This window comes from Diceros bicornis, chromosome 13 (genome assembly GCF_020826845.1).
Source record: "Diceros bicornis minor isolate mBicDic1 chromosome 13, mDicBic1.mat.cur, whole genome shotgun sequence".
Classification (NCBI taxonomy): domain Eukaryota; kingdom Metazoa; phylum Chordata; class Mammalia; order Perissodactyla; family Rhinocerotidae; genus Diceros; species Diceros bicornis.
This window is the reverse complement of record NC_080752.1, coordinates 30,317,618-30,323,942: the sequence shown is the minus strand read 5'-3', so window position 1 is coordinate 30,323,942 and position 6,325 is coordinate 30,317,618.

The following is a 6,325-nucleotide window of genomic DNA, read 5'->3' as shown; positions in this document are numbered from 1 at the left end:
TTTCGTGCTTTCATGGGTAACAGAGACAGGAGGGTCAGAATGCCTTTTGTGCTTCTGAAGTAACTTTAATTCAAAATAAGCAATATGCTATTGTGGGATATTTTGGAGTGTCTTGCTCTGAGCCCCAACAAATTCTATATTGGAAATAATCTTCCTTTAAGATTTTGAGATTCGCTCTTTTTCATTTTTATTTGTTCTCTATTGCCATGTTTATTTTTTTTTTTATTTTTTATTTTTTTTGTGAGGAAGATCAGCCCTGTGCTAACATCTGCCAATCCTCCTCTTTTTTTTTTCTTTTTTTTTTTTTTTGCTGAGGAAGACTGGCCCTGGGCTAACATCTGTGCCCATCTTCCTCCACTTTATATGGGATGCTGCCACAGCATGGCTTGCCAAGATGTGTGTTGGTGCGCCCCCAGGATCCGAACCAGCGAACCTTGGGCCAGCGCGGCAGAGCACGTGCACTTAACTGCTTGTGCCACTGGCAGACCCCTCTATTGCCGTGTTTAAAATTAGCCCAAATTGAAGCAACAATAACATCTTTTTTTTTTTTTTTAATGAGGAAGATCAGCCCTGAGCTAACATCCATGCCAATCCTCCTCTTTTTCTGCTGAGGAAGACCGGCCCTGAGCTAACATCCGTGCGGATCTTCCTCCACTTTACGTGAGAGGCCACCACAGCATGGCCTGACAAGAGGTGCATCAGTGCGCACCCAGGATCCAAACCCGGGCCGCCAGCAGCGGAGTGTGAGCACTTAACTGCTACGGCCCGGGGCCGGCCCCTAACATGTCTTTTCTGTGGGTGAGGAATTGGGGAGGGACTTAGCCGGTCGGTTCAGCTTAGGATCATTCACAAGGTTGCAGTAAAGCTGCTAGCCAGGATGCAGTCACCCGAAGCCTTAACTGGGGCTGGAGGGTCAGCTTCCAAGCTGGCTCACTCACATGATTCTATATGTAGAAAACCCTAAAGAATCCACCAGAAAGCTATTAAAAATAATCAACAACTACAGCAAAGTTGTAGGGTACAAAATCAACCTACAAAAATCAGTTGCATTTCTTTTTTTTTTTTTCGTGAGGCAGATCAGCCCTGAGCTAACATCCTTTGCCAATCCTCCTCTTTTTTTGCTGAGGAAAGTTGGCCCTGGGCTAACATCCATGCCCATCTTCCTCCACTTTACATGGGATGCTGCCACAGCATGGCTTGACGAGCGGTGCGTTGGTGTGTGCTGGGGATCCGAACCTGCGAATCCCGGGCCACTGAAGCGGAGTGCATGCACTTAACTGCTTGCACCACCAGGCCGGCCCCAGTTGCATTTCTATACACTAATAACAAACTAGCAGAAAGAGAGGTCAAGAATATAATCCCATTTACAATCGCAACAAAAAGAATAAAATATCTAGGAATAAATTTAACCAAGGAGGTGAAAGACCTATACACTGAAAACTATAAAGACATTATTGAAAGAAATTGAAGAACACATAAAGAAATGGAAAGATAGTCCGTGCACATGGATTGGAAGAATAAACATAGTTAAAATGTTCATATTACCTAAAGCAATCTACAGAGTCAATGCAATCCCAATCAGAATCCCAATGACATTCCTCACGGAAATAGAAAAAAGAATACTAAAATTTATATTCAACAACAAAAGACCCTGAATAGCCAAAGCAATCCTGAGAAAAAAGAACAAAGCTGGAGGCATCACAATCCCTGACTTCAAAATATACTACAAAGCGATAGTAATTAAAACAGCATGGTGCTGGCAGAAAAACAGACACACAGATCAACAGAACAGAACTGAAAGCCCAGAAAAAAAACCACACATCTACGGACAGCTAATCTTCGACAAAGGAGCTAAGAACATACAATGGAGAAAGGAAAGTCTTTTGAATAAACAGTGTGGGAAAACTGGACAGCCACATGCAAAAGAATGAAAGTAGACCATTATCTTTCACCATACACAAAAATTAACTCAAAATGGATTAAAGACTTGAATGTAAGACCTGAAACCATAAACTCCTGGAAGAAAACACAGGCAGTACACTCTTTGACATCGGTCTTAGCAGCATCTTGTCGAATACCGTGTCTACTCAGGCAAGGGAAACAAAAGAAAAAATAAAAAAATGGGACTACATTAGACTAAAACCTTCTGCAAAGCAAAGGAAACCATCAACAAAATGAAAAGACAATGCACCAACTGGGAGAAAATATTTGCAAATCATATATCCGACAAGGGGTTAATTTCCAAAATATATAAAGAACTCACACAACTCAACAACAAAAAAACAAACAACCTGGTCAAAAAATAGGCAGAGGAAATGAACAGACATTTTTCCAAGGAGGAGATACAGATGGCCCACAGGCACGTGAAAAAAATGTTCAACATCAGTAATTATTAGGGAAATGCAAATGAAAACTACAACGAGATATCACCTTACAGCTGTTAGAATGGCTATAATTACAAAGAAAAAAAAAACAAATGTTGGAGAGGATATGGAGAAAAGGGAACCCTCAGATACTGCTGTTGGGAATGCAAACTGGTACAGCCACTATGGAAAACAGTATGGAGATTTCTCAAAAAATTAAAATTAGAAATACCATACAATCCAGCTATCCCACTACTGGGTATTTATCCAAAGAACATGAAATCAACAATAAAAAAAGAGATCTATGCACCCCTATGTTCATTGCAGCATTATTCACAATAGCCAAGATGTGGAATCGACCCAAGTGCCCATCAATCGATGAATGGATAAAGAAAACGTGGTACATATATACAATGGAATACTACACAGCTATAAAAAGACAAAATTGTCCCATTTGCAACAACATGGATGGACCTTGACGGTATGATTTTTTTTTTTGTGAGGAAGATCAGCCCTGAGCTAACATCCATGCTAATCCTCCTCTTTTTGCTGAGGAAGACCGGCTCTGAGCTAACATCTGTGCCCATCTTCCTCCACTTTATATGGGACACCCACCACAGCATGGCTTGACAAGTGCTGCCTAGGTGCACACCCGGGATCCGAACCTGGGCCGCCAGCAGAGGAGCGCGCACACTTAACTGCTACGCCACGGAGTGGCCCTGAGGGTATGATGTTAAGTGAAATAAGCCAGACAGAGAAAGACAAACACCGTATGATTTCACTCGTATGTGGAAGAAAAACAAACACATGGATAAAGAGAATAGATCAGTGGTTACCAGAGGGGAAGTGGGTAGGGGGGTGGGCGAAAGGCGTAAAGGGGCACACATGTATGGTGATGGATAAAAACTAGACTATTGGTGGTGAGCACGATGCAGTCTATATAGAAACTGATATATAATAATGTACACCTGAAATTCCACAATATTATAAACCATTATGATCTCAATAAAATAATTGGAAAAAAAAGATACTAGAGTGAGTTTGCCTATCCTGGGCTTGCTTGCACTTAGAATACTTCCCTGTTCTCTTCTCCTTCTTAGCTCTGTATCATTGGAAAGGAAGAGGGTCACAGGGAGCAGATAGGGGAGTGACGAGGGAAGCTGACCCCTGTAGGTTGTATTTCTCAGGTTCCCGTATCCTGGTTGCTACCACGAGGAGGCGCTGGTGGAAGAAGATTGGCAGGTAGAGGGAGAAGCGGGAGTATTTCTTTGCCTCTCTCTAACTCAGGGGCATCTCCAGCAGCAACTGTATTTTCTGTGTGGCCCCAGTTCCTGCTGGACAGGCCCACCTTGATTCCAGTGTCTCCCGTTTGTCCCTGGTCTAGGGCTCATAGTGGTTGCCTGCTATTGCTAATCTCTCAGTCACCCATTACACTCTGTTGGCTCCTTGCTTTTCCAACGCCTGTGTGATTTGTTCCCCGAATTAAAGTCCCTTGGTTAAAAAAAAAAAATTAGACTATTGGGGGTGAGCACGATGCAGTCTATACAGAAACTGATACATAATAATGTACACCTGAAATTACACACTACTATAAACCAATATGACCTCAATAAAATAATTGAAAAATAAATAAATTAAAAGAAGGAAATCTTGCCATTTGCAACAACATGGAATAACCTGGAGGGCATTAAGCTAAGTGAAAAAAGCCAGACAGAGAAAGGCAAATACTGCATGGCATCACTTTAAAAAAAAAAGGTTGACCTCATAGAAGCAGAGTAGAATGGTGGTTGCCAGGGGCTGGGGGGTGGGGGCAATAGGGAGAGGCTGATAAAAGGGTACAAAATTACAGTTATAAGATGAATAAGGCCTGAGAATAATAATACTGTATCATATAACTGAAATTTGCTAAGATGGTAGAACTTGTGTTCTCACCAAAAAAAGAAAATGAAAAAAGTAAATATGTGAGGTGATGCATGTGCTAATTAATTCCATGGGGGGAATGAAAAAAAAAAAGATGGCTCACTCACGTGACTAGCAAATTACACTGGTGGTGGTTAGAAGGCTTCATTCCTCCCCAGGTCAACCTCTCCACAGGGACATTGAGTGTCCTCACAACATGGCGGCTGGCTTCCCCCAGAGTGAGTGATTGGACAGAGAGCCCAGTGGACGCTGCAACGTTTTATACGGCCTAGCCACACAGCAGCACACCATCATCTCAGTCATACCCCATCCACAAGCCTTATTCAGTGTGGGAGAGGACTACACACAAGAGCCTGAATAACCCAAGGTGGGAATCATTGGAGGCCATCTTGGAGGCCGGCTTCTAGTTTCCAGTGTTATTTTCAGAGCTCCAAGATAATTCTTCTCTTGATCCTTCGTATGTGATTTGCTCTGTTTTCTCTCTCCTTCTCGATCTTTCTCTCTCAAAGATTGTAGAGTGTATTTTTTCTCTCTAATGTTTTGAAATATCATGTGTAAAGTTCTGTTTTCATCTATTGTTCTGGGCGCTTGGAGGACACTTTCAATCAGTGAGCTCATGTTCTCTTCAGTTCTGGGAAATTTCCTTGCATTTTTTTAATTTATAAGTTCCTCTCCTCTGTTTATGTCTATTTTTTTTTTTTTTTTGAGGAAGATTGGCCCTGGGCTAACATCTGTTGCCAATCTTCCTCTTTTCTCTTTTTTCTCCTCAAAGCCCCAGTACATAGTTGCGTATCATAGTTGTAGAGTTGTAGCTCTTCTATATGGGATGCTGCCTCAGCATGGCTTGATGAGCGGTGAGTAGGTCCACTAGATGAGTGGTGAGTAGGTCCAGGCCCAGGATCCGAACTGGTGAACCCCAGGCTGCCGAGGTGGAACGTGTGAACTTAACCACTATGCCACCAGGCAGGCCTCTCATTTCTATACTTTTTATTTACCAAAACTATTTTTTGTTCTCTGAATGCCCTTTTAAAATACTATCCTGGGGGCTGGCCCCGTGGCTTAGCGGTTAAGTGCATGCGCTCTGCTACTGGCGGCCCGGGTTTGGATCTCGGGCGCGCACCAACGCACCGCTTGTCCAGCCATGCTGAGGCCACGTCCCACATACAGCAACTAGAAGAATGTGCAACTATGACATACAACTATCTACTGGGGCTTTGGGGAGAAAAAGAGGAAAAATAAAAGAGTAGGATTGGCATGGATGTTAGCTCAGGGCTGATCTTCCTCCCAAAAAAAAAAAAAGGTTAATAAAAAAAATAAAATAAAATGGTATCCTGTTCTTGCTCCTGGTTCTTCTCTTTTCCCTCTAGAGATATTAAAGAGTTTTCTGGTCTGGTTTCAGGCATTGTCCCCTCCCTGCTTTGTTTCTGTATTCTTTCGTTGGTTAGTTGATGTTTTTGGTCTTTCTCTCCCACGTTTCAGGTTTTCCTTGAATATTCTGCTCATATGGAAGAGTGGGGACTAAAAAGCTAATTGGAAGCTCCAAGCATGTGACTGGGGCCTGTCACTGACCTCCTGTGGGGCACGTGGCTGAGCCATTTGCTCATAGAACCTTCAAAGTGGTACCTTGAGGTCCTTCCTCTTGGGCTGGTCACACTTCCTGGATTCTAGGTGCTGAGTCAGGAAGGCTCTCAACATCCATCCGTCTGCTTTGTGCCTATTTTCTGTCTGCTCCTCCCACGCTCAGCTGGGCCCAGGACCCTCCATGGACTCCCTCCAAAAATAAGTCTCCAAGTTTCCACTGGGGTGGGAGGATGGGAAACAGGGATTGGCTAGCTTCTTAACGCTTCCAGAAGGACTTGGTGCCACCAACTCCTGAGCTGATTCCTGATTCCATTGCCAGCTTAGAGTTGCTTCCTGAAGAGGTATTTCTACCTGTCCATGTGTTTTTCCAGCTTCCAAAATGTTGACACTGCCTCCTCTCCCGTATTCCCCATCCCCCTGGACTCGTATGTTCAAAACTTCCCTTTTCTTACAGTCGGGTT